This window comes from Bufo bufo, chromosome 1, assembly GCF_905171765.1.
Source record: "Bufo bufo chromosome 1, aBufBuf1.1, whole genome shotgun sequence".
Classification (NCBI taxonomy): Eukaryota; Metazoa; Chordata; class Amphibia; order Anura; family Bufonidae; genus Bufo; species Bufo bufo.
Window position 1 is genome coordinate 117,462,855 of NC_053389.1, and position 16,151 is coordinate 117,479,005.

Here is a 16,151-nt window from a genome sequence, read left to right on the forward strand (position 1 = left end):
AGCATATTGCTGTCCATTTTTGCGGACAAGAATAGGCATTTCTATCAAGAAGGACATTCCAATCCACAAAATGCGGAACACACGTTGCCGGTATCCGTGTTTTGCAGTCCACAAAAACGGATACAGTCGTGTGAATGGGTCCTATGTCCTGATGCATGGACAATAATGATATCACCTGCTCAATACTAAGGAAATCTTGAAAACATGACCGGCAGGTGGGCCCTGAGGACTGGAGTTAAGGAACACTGCTCTAGCACATCTCCTCCAAATTTAGCCAAGGACCACAAACCATCTTCCATTATCTGCTTCATGGTGAAGCCTCCTTCTCCTCTCACAAGTGAGTTGTTATCGTCTGTGACCACCACAGTTACGTCTATTAGGAGATGAGACTGAGATATACAGATAGGATGACAATACTTGGAGAAAAATGAGGCATCACACAGAAAAGCATCTAAAGTCATGTTGGGGTATATTCACACTTGGCAAATTTGTTGCAGATATTTCTTCAACTGAAAATGAGTTGCGTAAACTGAATACGTTGATTTCTGGTCTGCAGTCACAGGGTCTTTGCGTCACAACAAATGGTCACGTGACACATGGGGAGAAGGTCACCACTCCAGGAACAGCAGGCCTGGGGGCGACAGACACTGGACCAGGAAGTGTGGTCTCCACCCAAGTCGCCCACTCTGGGAGGTCTGTATTAATATTGGATAGCCTGTTTAATAGTTTTTTTTTTTTTTTTCAATTAACAAAATGAACAAGAGAAATCTAAATCCAAGCAATATTTGGTGTGACCACCCTTTTGCCTTCAAAACAGCATCAGTTCTTCTAGGTACACTTGCACACAGTTTTTGACGGTACTTGGCAAGGAGGTTGTTCCAGTCTTCTTGGAGAACTAACCACAGATCTTCTGTGGATGTAGGCTTTTCCCCTAATCTTTCTGTCTCTTCATGTAATCCCAGACAGACTGGGTGATGTTGAGAACAGGGCTCTGTGGGGGCCATATTATCACTTCCAGGACTCCTTGTTCTTTATGTTGAAGATAGATCTTAATAACATTGGCTGTACATTTGGGGTGGTTGTCTTGCTGCAGAATAAATTTGGAGCCAATTAGACACCTTGCCAATGACAGGTACGGATTGGCCATAGCCCCCACAGGAAAATTTTCCGGTAGACCTGAGCCCTCTTTTAACGTCCACCAGCCAGGTACATACAATCTGATCCTCTTACCATCAATTAATGCTAGAAGCATCAAGTACTTAGGCCGCAGCCGCCCTCCTGAATTGAACTGTATTGGCATCCTCAGGACAGTAATACAATTAAAAGGGTTGTGTCACTTCTGTAAATGGCATTTATTATGTAGAGAAAGTTAATACAAGGCACTTCCTGATGTATTGTTATTATCCATATTGCTTCCTTTGCTGGCTTGATCCATTTTTCCATCACATTATACACTGCTCGTTTCCATGGTTACAACCACCCTACAATCCATCAGCGGTGGCCGTGCTTGCACACTATAGGAAAAAGCACTAGCCTATGTGCACTCCCGTGGTCCCGGCCGGCACTTTTTCCTATACAAGCACGACCACCGCTGGTGGATTGCAGGGTGGTTGTAACCATGGAAACGAGCAGTGTATAATGTGATGGAAAAATGGATCAAGCCAGCAAAGGAGGCAATATGGATAATAACAATACACTAGAAAAGCTACAATTTATGGGGAAATTGTGTGAAGTGTTCTTGCCTCCACCAGTAGTCTACAACTGGAGTGGGCGGAGTAACTGGCTGGAGTAACTGTGGAAAGGTTGGACTGGGCAGAGTAACTTTATGGGGTGAGTAAAGATGGTAAACATTACACTAACCAATTGATTGATCAAATTTAAAAAGTGCACATGGCGAGTTTGATAGAGTGAGAAATGCATTTATTTATATAGCACATTCAATTGCAATGTTGTTGCCCAAAGTGCTTCACAGTTACATTAAACATACATTTATAAAAACATTAGCAGCATTATCAAGCCTAGCAGATGAAGCTATGACCACATGCATTTGGGGGGTCTCAGCATCTTGACGTAGAATGGAGGTGAAGGTGTGCTGTCTGTTTGATAATCAGTGTTCACAATTACTGTTTCCTGGCATCGCTCATGCCCGTTTATGCTGGCTCTAAGCGTGTGACACCACATCACTATGTACCTCCTGGGCACATTCACTGTCACAAACCTCCATTTCCGCTATGCTGCTGTGGGGCTCCGGATCCCGAATGTCACAAACCTCCATTTCCACTATGCTGCTGTGGGGCTCCGGATCCCGAAAGCGTGGGTATGAAAGGTCCAGTTTAGTCCAGCGTATCTTTGCAGCTTTAGATCTCTTTCCGTTAGATGGCATGATGATATTCACACAGCTGTAATTTCTTTTCGTAAATGTAACTAGTTGAAACACCTCAAATACTCTCTACTGTATAAAACTTTTTTCCAAACTTTTAAAGGGGTTGGCCACCCTAAGTATCAAAAATCTAAAGTGCCCCAGACAATAGCCCAAACTATGAAGTATTTATATCATGCTAAATGTGCCGGCTAAATGTGATTTTTCTAACCTGTTCACCATGACATGTTCCCCTGAGGAGCTCCTCAGACAGGCTGTGTGGGCGGAGCAGCTGTAAAGTGAAAGTAAATATCCCAGCATGCACTGCAGCAAGCATCTTCAGAGGAGTAGTCACATGACGTCCCCGCCCACCTCTGTTCCTATAGAGACACGAGCCCCTCGGACTTAGAAAGCCCACCCCAGTCCCAGCAGTAAAGAGGTCACTTCTCTGGTGGTTGCCGATCTTCAAACAGTTGTAGTTTAAAGGGCTTCTGTCACCCCACAAAAGTCATATTTTTTTTTTTTGGATAGTTACATTCCTTATAGCGCGATATAGGAGAATATAATCTTATCACTTACTTTCATGCGGCCGTTTCTTTAGAAAACGAAGTTTTATAATATGTAAATTAGGTCTCTACCAGCAAGTAGGGCGTCTACTTGCTGGTAGCCGCAGCAGAAAACCGCCCCCTCGCCGTGTTGATTGACAGGGCCAGCCGGGATCTCCTCCTCCGGCCAGCCCTGTCGGCATTTCAAAAATCGCGCGCCTGTGTTGAATCTGCACAGGCGCTCTGAGATGAGGAGGCTCGTCTCCTCAGAACTCCCTCAGTGCGCCTGCGCCGATGACGTCTTCTATTTCGGTGATGTCATCGGCGCAGGCGCACTGAGGGAGTTCTGAGGAGACGAGCCTCCTCATCTCAGAGCGCCTGCGCCGAATGAACAGAGGCGCGCGATTTTTGAAATACTGACAGGGCCGGCCGGAGGAGGAGATCACGGCTGGCCCTGTCAATCAACACGGCGAGGGGGCAGTTTTCTGCTGCGGCTACCAGCAAGTAGACGCCCTACTTGCTGGTAGAGACCGGATTTACATATTATAAAACTTCGTTTTCTAAAGAAACGGCCGCATGAAAGTAAGTGACAAGATTATATTCTCCTATATCGCGCTATAAGGAATGTAACTATCCAAAAAAAAAAAAAGACTTTTGTGGGGTGACAGAAGCCCTTTAAAAATTATAAATCCTACAGCAAAGAGCTTTATATTGTGAGAATCACAAGACCCCGACCTACATGTTGATGCATAATGAAGGCACAGTCGCAGTTTAAAAATTGCCCTTCAAATTTGAGGAGCGTGGCTAGAGTGGAGTTTCAATGAATGTCAATGGGCGGCGTGAGTTGCAAACAAATGGTCATATTGTGAAAACTATCAGGACTATGGCTTAGCCGTGGACATTTTTAGTGGCAGCAGGGATAGCTGAACGTTTTGATATACGATTTGTGTAGGTGGGTTTGAAAATGAGAGAGTGGTGGCAGTTTAGAAATCATGTCCTGATTTTTCAGCTCTCACTCTAGTTTTGAACATTCCGCCATTCATTCCTATAGGACCAATTTCGCCACAAAAACGCAGATATTTCGTGAACCATTTGACGAAACGTTCCACAAAGTAATAGCACACCAATTGGGAACAATCCGCACGTTTCGGTATATTACTGTCTATGTAGTGTAAAAACTGTGGGAGGAGTTAGGGTGGTAAATTTGGCTATAATAATGAGAATATACAGTTGTGTTCAAAATAATAGCAGTGTGTTTAAAAAAGTTAATAAAGCTCAAAATCCTTCTGATAGCTTTTATTTCCATACACACAAATGCATTGGGAACACTACACATTCTATTCCAAATCAAAACATGAAGGAAAATATATCAAAATTGTGTTGTTCCTCTAAAAAAAATGTAAGATAAGTGAATATTAGACTGTTAAAGGGTTTCTATCACTTCGTTTCACCTATTTAGCTTTCAGACACTAGCGATCCGCTAGTGTCTGCTTTATCTAACCATCCTAATATAAGAGCTTATTGTCCTGCCGTTTAGCTAAAAAAATAACTTATATAGATATGCAAATGAGCCTCTAGGTGCTATGGGGGCGTGATTAGCACCTAGAGGCTCCGTCTACCTTAACAAACTGCCGCCGCCCAGCGCGTCCCTCCAGCCCGCCCATCTCCTCCAGAATGCGATGCTCCTCGTATTCGGCGCATGCGCAGTGAATGTCTGATCGCTTCCCTGCTCAGACATCTCCACTGCGCCTGCGCCGATGACGTCATAGTGCTCCGAGGAACAGGCGCAGTGGAGATGTCTGAGCAGGGAAGCGATCAGACATTCACTGCGCATGCGCAGAACAGAGACGCGCACGGAGAGGATCGCTTCAGCTGGAGATGGGCGGGCTGGAGGGACGCGCTGGGCGGCGGCAGTTTGTTAAGGTAGACGGAGCCTCTAGGTGCTAATCACGCCCCCATAGCACCTAGAGGCTCATTTGCATATCTATATAAGTTATTTTTTTAGCTAAACGGCAGGACAATAAGCTCTTATATTAGGATGGTTAGATAAAGCAGACACTAGCGGATCGCTAGTGTCTGAAAGCTAAATAGGTGAAACAAAGTGATAGAAACCCTTTAAAAAAAATAGCAGTTTGTATTCTTTAGAAACTCAAACATTCACTATATAAACTGAAACATGTTTGAAGATTTTGCTTTCCTTTGAATCACTTAACTAATATTTAGTTGTATAACCGCTGTTTCTGAGAACGGCTGTACATCTGTGTTGCATGGAGTCAACCAACTTCTGGCCTCTGTGAACAGGTATTCCAGCCCAGGATGATTGGACTACATTCCACAGTTCTTCTCTATTTCTTGGTTTGGCCTCAGAAACTGCATTTTTTATGTCACCCCACAAGTTTTCTATTGGATTAAGATCCGGGGATTGGGCTGGCCACTCCATAACGTCAATCTTGTTGGACTGGAACCAAGATGTTGCAGGTTTACTAGTGTGTTTGGGGTCATTGTCTTGTTGGGACACCCATTTCAAGGGCATTTCCTCTTCGGCATAAGGCAGCATAAACCTCTTCAAGTAATCTGATGTATTCAAACTGATCCATGATCCCTGGTATGCGATAAATAGGCCCAACTCCGTAGTATGAGAAACATCCCCATATCATGACGCTTGCACCACCATGCTTCACTGTCTTCACAGTGTACTGTGGCTTGAATTCAGTGTTTGGGGGTCGTCTCCGGCCACTAGACCCAAAAAGAACAATCTTACTTTCATCAGTCCGCAAAATATCTCTTTAGGCCAGTCAATGTGCTCTTTGGCAAATTGTAACCTCTTCAGCACATGTCTTTTTTCAACAGTGGGACTTTGCGGGGACTTCTTGCAGATAGCTTGGCTTCACAAAGGCGTCTTCTAATTGTAACAGTGCTCACAGGTAACTTTAGACCTTCTTTGATCTTCCTGGAGCTGATTGTTGGCTGAGTCCTTGCCATTTTGGCTATTCTTCTATCCATTAGAATGGTAGTTTTTCGCTTTCTTCCACGTCTTTCAGGTTTTGGTTGCCATTTTAAAGCATTTGCGATCATTTTAGCTGAGCAGCCTATCATTTTCTGCACTTCATTATATGTTTTCCCCTCTCCAATCAACTTTTTAATCAAGGTACACTGTTCTTCTGAACAATGTCTGGAACAACCCATTTTCCTCAGAACTTCAGAGAGAAATGCACTGTAACCAGTACAACATTTGCTGCCTTCCTTCCTTAAATAAGGGCAATAATTGCCACCTGTTTTTCAAAGAATGAATGACCTCACTCATTGAACTCCACACTGCTATTATTTTGAACATACCACTTTCAATTAGTGATTCAATTGCAGAGAATCAGCAGTATGCATGTCATGACTGTTGGGTCTGTTGGATTTCTATTACTCTAGTACAGCTGCTAGTAAATTATTTGCCATGTAGAAATATCATTTCTACCAAAAACAGTAATTGATCAGGTTAGTGATGTCTGACTGCTATTATTTTGAACACAACTGTACAGTCGTGGCCAAAAGTTTTGAGAATGACACAAATATTAGTTTTCACAAAGTTTGCTGCTAAACTGCTTTTAGATCTTTGTTTCAGTTGTTTCTGTGATGTAGTGAAATATAATTACACGCACTTCATACGTTTCAAAGGCTTTTATCGATAATTACCTGACATATATGCAAAGAGTCAGTATTTGCAGTGTTGGCCCTTCTTTTTCAGGACCTCTGCAATTCGACTGGGCATGCTCTCAATCAACTTCTGGGCCAATTCCTGACTGATAGCAACCCATTCTTTCATAATCACTTCTTGGAGTTTGTCAGAATTAGTGGGTTTTTGTTTGTCCACCCGCCTCTTGAGGATTGACCACAAGTTCTCAATGGGATTAAGATCTGGGGAGTTTCCAGGCCATAGACCCAAAATGTCAACGTTTTGGTCCCCGAGCCACTTGGTTATCACTTTTGCCTTATGGCACGGTGCTCCATCGTGCTGGAAAATGCATTGTTCTTCACCAAACTGTTGTTGGATTGTTGGAAGAAGTTGCTGTTGGAGGGTGTTTTGGTACCATTCTTTATTCATGGCTGTGTTTTTGGGCAAAATTGTGAGTGAGCCCACTCCCTTGGATGAGAAGCAACCCCACACATGAATGGTCTCAGGATGCTTTACTGTTGGCATGACACAAGACTGATGGTAGCGCTCACCTTTTCTTCTCCGGACAAGCCTTTTTCCAGATGCCCCAAACAATCGGAAAGAGGCTTCATCGGAGAATATGACTTTGCCCCAGTCCTCAGCAGTCCATTCACCATACTTTCTGCAGAGGATCAATCTGTCCCTGATGGTTTTTTTGGAGAGAAGTGGCTTCTCTGCTGCCCTTCTTGACACCAGGCCATCTTCCAAAAGTCTTCGCCTCACTGTGCGTGCAGATGCGCTCACACCTGCCTGCTGCCATTCCTGAGCAAGCTCTGCACTGGTGGCACTCTGATCCCGCAGCTGAATCCTTTTTAGGAGACGATCCTGGCGCTTGCTGGACTTTCTTGGACGCCCTGAAGCCTTCTTAACAAGAATTGAACCTCTTTCCTTGAAGTTCTTGATGATCCTATAAATTGTTGATTGAGGTGCAATCTTAGTAGCCACAATATCCTTGCCTGTGAAGCCATTTTTATGCAACGCAATGATGGCTGCACGCGTTTCTTTGCAGGTCACCATGGTTAACAATGGAATAACAATGATTTCAAGCATCACCCTCCTTTTAACATGTCAAGTCTGTTATTTTAACCCAATCAGCCTGACATAATGATCTCCAGCCTTGTGCTCGTCAACATTCTCACCTGAGTTAACAAGACGATTACTGAAATGATCTCAGCAGGTCCTTTAATGACAGCAATGAAATGCAGTGGAAAGTTTTTTTTGGGATTAAGTTAATTTTCATGGCAAAGAAGGACTATGCAATTCATCTGATCACTCTTCATAACATTCTGGAGTATATGCAAATTGCTATTATAAAAATTTAAGCAGCAACTTTTCCAATTTCCAATATTTATGTAATTCTCAAAACTTTTGGCCACGACTGTATATGTGAGATAACAGTAAGTGGTCTTGCCATGCAAGAAAACTTAATTAGTTAAGTGCCTTGTATTAAATTGCTCTACATGATAAATGCCACTTGCTAAAGTGAGGCAGCCCCTTTAAATACTGTGGCGGGGTGGCAGTATTTTGTGCTGCACTAAGGTATTGCTGGTCCTGTCTACTTCTGTTGTCCCTGCCCTCTGTCATTTTGAATCCATAAAGCCACTTTTATTTTTTTTCCAGGGCCACTTTAAGTTCCCGGTCTGCCCCTGCCTGATGGTATTATATGATGCATAAATATCTGCCTGTATCAAGCTCTTTTGAAGCACAAAGAAACAGGCACTGTTGAGGACTGTTGGTCAGCCATGGAAACTTAGTGCATCAGATAAAAGACACATCAGGGCACATTTATTAAGACCGGCTTTTTAGATGCCGGTCTTAATAAACCCCTGCGCTGGTGGTGGATCCAAAGAGTTATGAAGAGGCGCTGGTCTCTACATAACTTCGGCGGATCCACCACGGCTTCTAAATGTAAGACAGCATCCTTACAGGTGTAGAAAATGGTAAATGATACGGGCCTTCCAGCCCCGTCCCCGCCATGCCCACTTTTTTAGACCTGGCATGAGCGGGGAAAAGTCAGATTACTTTGCGCTGCTATCTGTGCCAGAAATACGCCCAATTCAAAATCGGAACAGGTCCAGCAGTTCCATCAGATTAGAACTGGCAGAAACCACTGGGACCCAGATACACCCATCTACTGTTCGGAGAAAAGTCTGGACAGAAGTGGTCTTAATGGAAAAATTGCATGCAATGGTTTTTGTCCATCTGAAAACTGGACAGATCCCATTATAGTCCATGGGGTACAGTGGTGAACAGCAGTGTCTGGCTAGGCCGGATCCATTCTCTGCCTGAACAGCCTGCTGGATCAGTTAAATGGAGGTGTGAACCTACCCTCCCTATATGTGTGATTCATCGGTTTGTACAGGGCTAGATTATTTATTACAGTAGCTTACTGGTTAGCATACAAAGAAAAAATATATTGTTAAAGTGGTCTTTTCTACCAAGGCCATGGTTTCTCATTGGTTATTATGTGAGATCTACATTATTATGTCCAGCAGAGGGCACTAAAACTGAACATGTTGAAAACTATTACCATGGTCATTTACAGTATTATTTATTATACTCACTTACATAGCGATACTTTATTCCTCAGCGCTTTACAGACATTAGCATCACACTATCCCCAATGGGGCTCACAATCTAAGGTCCCTATCAGTATGTCTTTGGAGTGTGGAAGAAAACCGGAGAACCCGGAGGAAACCCACACAAACACGGGGAGAACATAGAAACTCCATGCAGATGTTGTCCTTGGTCAGAACCCCAGCGCTGCAAGGCAACAGTGCTAACCACTGAGCCACCATGCTGCACTTAGTCATGGCCAAAAGCTTTGAGACTGACATTCTGATTTTCATAAAGTTTGCTGCTTTAGTTTTTAGGCCTCGTCCACACTTCCATGTCAGTATGACATACATGAATTAAAACATCCTTATATAATCCGTGAAGATGTCCAGGTGTCGACCCCCACCAATCAGATACTGAGAATCGGTCCAGAGGATAGGTCATCAGTATCAAAATCATAGACAACCCCTTTAAAGAAGACCTTTCATCTGTTTAGCCCTAGTCTAATTAGGGTCTTACCTTATAGGGCGGCCCCCACTGTCGTCATCGCACTTTGAAAAAAAAAAAAAAAAGACCCCCGATACTATGTTTGTCTGCTGTTGTCCCCCGTTGATTTCGGCGCCTTATATTCTAATTAGTCAACTTGGTTATACTAGGCCGAGACTGGAGCGGTTCTCTTCTCCCTGGCTGTGAGCGCATCCAATCAAAGCGCACCGCTCATAGCCAGGGAGGAGCTCAACAGCGGGATCTTTTAAAAAAAAAAAGTGCAATGACATTAGTGGGGGCCGCCCTATAAGGTAAGACCCTAATTAGACTAGGGGTAAACAGATGAAAGGTCCTCATCATTTCAGTGATCTTCTCGTTGGCTCAGGAGAAAATGGTAACGAGGACATGGCAGCTGATATGTCATGCTGATTGAATTAGAAGAGCAAACTGGTTGCTCTAAAAGGAAGGTGGTGCTTGAAATCATTGTCTTCTTTTAACCATGGTTACCAGGGGCGGACTAGCAATAGAACTTACAGGGAAATGTCCCAGGGGGCCGAATGAACCCTCCTCACTGCCGCCGGCTGAGTACATAGTGAGCTCTCAGCGGCAATTAATGCTGTGAGAATCAGGTACTCATTTAACCAGCCAGTGACCGCACACGTTCTCCTGAATTCAACTGTGGCCCACAACTGGAGAAGGAGGACGGAACATGGCAGCTATTGATGGCCACCACAGAGGGTTATCTTTTGGGGCAGTATATTGTGCTGCACTGTGGTATATGGCTCTGCTGGGACAGTATTTTGCGCTATGGTATTGCTGACCCCTCCTATTTATGTTGCCCCACCGTCTCACAATTTAGACCCGCCTACAACATGGGGCCACTTTTATTTATATATTTTTTTTGTCCAGGGCCACTAACTTCCCAGTCCGTACCTGATGGATACCTTCAAGGAAACACATGCAGTCATCATTGCTTTACATCAAAATGGCTTTACAGTTAAGAACATTGCTTCTTTTAAGAATGCACCTAAATCAATCGTGTATCAGATCATCAAGGTTCAGTTGCTGCTAACAAGTCTTCCAGGTGCCCAAGAAAGTCTCGCAAGTGCAGGACAATCTCCCAAAGAGGGTTCAGCTACAGAATTGGTTCCCCACCAGTGCACAGCTTGCTCTGGAATGGCAGCAAACTGGTGCGAGTGCACATGCTTTTGGAGGATGGCCTGGTGTCAAGAAGGACAGCAGAGAAGCCAATTCCAAGGATAGAATTATATTCTGCAGGAAGTTCAGGGACTGGACTGCAGAGAACTGGGGTAAAGTAAATTTCGTTGATAATGCTCCCTTCAGACTGTTTGGAACATCTGGAAAAATGATTGTCTGGAGACAAAAAGGTCAGCGTTATCATGAATCCTCTTTGATGCCAACAGTAAAGCATCCTGAGACCATTCACGTGTAGGGCTGCTTCTCATCCAAGGGAGTGGGCTCTCACAATTATGACTAAGAACACTGCCATACATAAAGAATGGTATTAAAACATCCTCCAAGAGCAATGTCTCAGAACCATCCAAGAGCAATGATGGTGATGAACAATGTTTATTCCAGCATGATGGAGCACCATGTCACAGGGCAAAAGTGATACGAAGTGGCTTGGTAAACAACTTTGAAATTTTGGGTCCATATCCAGGGAACTCACCAGATCTCAATCCTCAAAGAGCAGAAAAACACCGAAATTGTGATAAACTCCAAGCACTGATTAAGCAAGAATAGGTTGTCATCAGTCAGGATTTGGCCCAGAAGCTGATGTCCAGCATGCCAGGGAGAAACACAGAAGTCTTTAAAAACGAGAAGGGTCAAGACTGGAAATATTGAGTCTTTGCATAAACTTGATCAATAAAAGGGTAAAAAAAAAAATATATATATATATATATATATATATACTGCTCAAGAAAATAAAGGGAACACTTAAACAACACAATGTAACTCCAAGTCAATCACACTTCTGTGAAATCAAACTGTCCACTTAGGAAGCAACACTGAGTGACAATCAATTTCACATGCTGTTGTGCAAATGGGATAGACAACAGGTGGAAATTATAGGCAATTAGCAAGACACCCCCAATAAAGGAGTGGTTCTGCAGATGGTGACCACAGACCACTTCTCAGTTCCTATGCTTCCTGGCTGATGTTTTGGTCACTTTTGAATGCTGGCGGTGCTGTCACTCTAGTGGTAGCATGAGACGGAGTCTACAACCCACACAAGTGGCTCAGGTAGTGTAGCTTATCCAGGATGGCACATCAATGCGAGCTGTGGCAAGAAGGTTTGCTGTGTCTGTCAACGTAGTGTCCAGAGCATGGTGGCGCTACCAGGAGACAGGCCAGTACATCAGGAGACGTGGAGGAGGCCGTAGGAGGGCAACAACCCAGCAGCAGGACCGCTACCTCCGCCTTTGTGCAAGGAGGAACACTGCCAGAGCCCTGCAAAATGACCTCCAGCAGGCCACAAATGTGCATGTGTCTGCTTAAACGGTCAGAAACAGACTCCATGAGGGTGATATGAGGGCCCGACGTCCACAGGTGGGGGTTGTGCCTACAGCCCACCACTGTGCAGGACGTTTGGCATTTGCCAGAGAACACCAAGATTGGCAAATTCGCCACTGGTGCCCTGTGCTCTTCACAGATGAAAGCAGGTTCACACTGAGCACATGTGACAGTCTTGAGACGCCGTGGAGAATGTTCTGCTGCCTGCAACATCCTCAAGCATGACCGGTTTGGCATTGGGTCAGTAATAGTGTGGGGTGGCATTTCTTTGGAGGGCCACACAGCCCTCCATGTGCTCGCCAGAGGTAGCCTGACTGCCATTAGGTACCGAGATGATATCCTCAGACCCCTTGTGAGACCATATGCTGGTGCGGTTGGCCCTGGGTTCCTCCTAATGCAAGACAATGCTAGACCTCATGTGGCTGGAGTGTGTCAGCAGTTCCTGCAAGACGAAGGCATTGATGCTATGGATTGGCCCGCCCGTTCCCCAGACCTGAATCCAATTAAGCACATCTGGGACATCATGTCTCGCTCTATCCACCAACGTCACGTTGCACCACAGACTGTCCAGGAGTTGGCAGATGCTTTAGTCTAGGTCTGGGAGGAGATCCCTCAGGAGACCGTCCGCCACCTCATCAGGAGCATGCACAGGCGTTGTAGGGAGGTCATACAGGCACGTGGAGGCCACACACACTACTGAGCCTCATTTTGACTTGTTTTAAGGACATTACATCAAAGTTGGATCAGCCTGTAGTGTGTTTTTCCACTTTAATTTTGAGAAATCCAGACCTCCATGGGTTGAAAAATTTGATTTCCATTTTTTAATTTTTGTGTGATTTTGTTGTCAGCACATTCAACTATGTAAAGAACAAAGTATTTCAGAAGAATATTTAATTAACTCAGATCTAGGATGTGTTATTTTTGTGTTCCCTTTATTTTTTTGAGCAGTGTATATACACACACACACCTATGAAATGCTTATAATTGTACTTCATTATACCATAGAAACATCTGACAAAAAGATCAAAAAACCCTGAAGCAGCAAAACACCATGGCCCAGTGTTACATTAGAGGTACAAAAGGCTGAGTTCACACAGAATTTCTCAGACATGGATTGTGGTGCAGATTATGTATCTAAAATCCACGTAGAAAATGCAGGCAATTCACTTCTCACTGACTTTAATGGAAAAACCTCACAATTTACACAACGTGGTTTTTTTTTACCTCCGGCTCGCGGCACGGAAAAAAGAAGAGACGTTTTCATTCTTGGTGCAGATTCCACACCAAATCTACATCTAAACTTCACATGAAATAGGTAGGATCAAAAACCAAGTGGAATTTTGAAGCGGGTTCCACGTAATCTCTTTTTTAGCGTATAAACAGTGTGACCATCAGCACCGCAGCTCCATTTTCACTCAGAATTTCTCTGCATTGTGTAGTTCAGTGCGCAAATCTAAACTGAAAATCTGCAGCATTTACCCCAAAATCGACAGTGAAATATCAAACACAATAAACCATATTGGATTTTTGTTTCTTTGGGCCTTCTTTTTTCATAGATCTTAGCAGGTTTTTTTTATCCTGCATGTTAACACATTGGGGGAAGTTACTTCTCTAAATGCACCAGAATTCTGCCTCAGAAAAATGACGCTCCCCAAGTAGTTCGGTCGGATGCAGTGTCTATCGCCATGATTTTGCCAAAGTAATATTTGAATCCAGCCTTATCATATAAAGTCCTCTCCAGTTCTGGAAACCATTCTAAAACTCTGGCAGGTAAGCCTTGATATAGCAAGTTGATTAGCACCCATTTAAGGCTACTTTCACTTTAGCGGCAGCCTTCTCCGGCAGGTAGTTTTATTCCGGCCGCCTCTCGGCATGTTTGTCGTGCTGCGGCCAGACCTCCAGCCTGCCCCCATTATAGTGAATGGGGCCGGAGTGGACTTCTGGCGGCACGCGTGCACTAGAGGCAGCATGGATCCGGCAGGCTGTTCACCTGCCGGAGAAGGCTTCCGCTAACGTGAAAGTAGCCTAACTCCATTTACATGGCGCGATCCTCGTCATTATATGTCCAAATGATCCTTAATGCGATCGCTCATGCACATACAGTTTTACTGTCAGCAGTACGTCCCTGTATAAGGCTACTTTCACACTGGCGTTCGGTGCGGATTCGTCTTGTATCTGCACAGACGGATCCGCACCGATAATGCAAACGCTTGTATCCGTTCATAACAGATCCGTTTGCATTATTCATTTTAAAAAAAAGTAAGTCAAAACGGATCCGTCTTGACTTACATTGAAAGTCAATGGGGGACAAATCAGTTTTCAAGTGCACCATATTGTGTCAGTGAAAAACTGAACCGTCCCCATTGACTTACATTGCAAGTCCGGACGGATCCGTTTGGCTCCGCATAGTCAGACGGTAACCAAAACGCTGCAAGCTGCGTTTTAGTGACCGCCTCAAAAACGCAACGGAGACCAAACGCAGCCAAATTTATGCATTCTAAACGGATCCTTCTCCATTCAGAAAGCATTGGGGCTGAACTGATCCGTTTTGGGCTGCTTGCGAGAGCCCCGAAACGGATCTCACAAGCGGACCCAGAAACGCCAGTGTGAAAGTAACCTAACTGGGGCAATGTAAAACTGAAAAGTGCTTTTATTGTCAGTAAAACAAGCGTTTGTCAGGTTTACATGGAGAAATGATCTGAAAAGTGCATTCATTTGCCTGATCATAGGCCCATGTAAATGAGCATTAAAGGGGTTGGCCAGGATTTCAGTACTGATGGCCTGTCCTCAGGATAGGCCATCGATATCAGATCGGCGGAGGTCGCACCTCTGTTGTTGCTCCAGTTCCAGAACATTGTGTAGTGGACAGGAGTGGTAACTGCTGCATACAACACTTTTACACAACCGTACAAAAAACACAGTTGATATCCTTACACAAGTTTAGTTTATTGAGGTTAGGGTGCTGGGGTTTACAAATGTCCCTTTCCCAGTAAACCCTCCAAAGTCAGCACCCACTCTCCAACATCATGTAAAATGAGAGGCATGTGGGATAAATGGTGTTCCGACAAATAAAAAAATTATTATTTATATATATATATATATATATATATATATATATATATATATATATATATATTAGATTTTCTTTTTACAAATACGGACTTAAAGTATAACTGTCGTATTTTTTTTTTTTGGAGTATTGGATTGTGGGGATTATTATAACCTTGGTGGCCCCATTTCAACTTTTCACTGTGTATTCAATTACCCCTTAATTCCACAGTTTTGTTCCCTGTACTGCCTACTTTTACCTGTGCTTAAAATAGGGTTGCTAGGCATGGTCCGCTGCGTGCAAGGTCACATTACTGACAGCCAGGGACTGTAAGTAAATGATTAATGCCAGGTCCTCCCCAGCAGCTGATAACAGTGCCTGGGCTGTGTGCACTTCTCCCTGTCCCTGCGCTTGGCAGACGCTCCCTCACTCAGCAGAGCTGGAGAATGCAGAGTTGGAGCAGCACAGACCAGGGAAGGCAGATCTGCCATCTGCTCAGTGTATAAATGAAAGCAACATGTGGTAAGAGGACCCCTTTGTGCTGCAGGAGATTAACCCTTTAGGGGGAGGGCTCTGGTTACTGACACTTTTGGGGGGCTATTGTTACTGGCTAGTGAGGGCAGGCGGGATTAGCCTCAGGGTGAGGGCAGTGGCGGCCATCTTAACTGAATAGTGAAATTGCAGTTTTATGCAGACTGGTTGCTAAGGGATGAATCTTATTAAATATGGGGTAAGTCAGTCTAATAGTAACTGATTCTGGAATATCATGTTATTAGTAACTACATATATGAAAATTGAAATTGGGGTCTAAGTGTGACAGTTATCCTTTAAAGGGCATCTGTCAGCAGTTTTGTACATATGAATCTGACTGACCTGTTGCATGTGAACTTGGCAGCTGAAGGCATCTGTGTTGGTCCC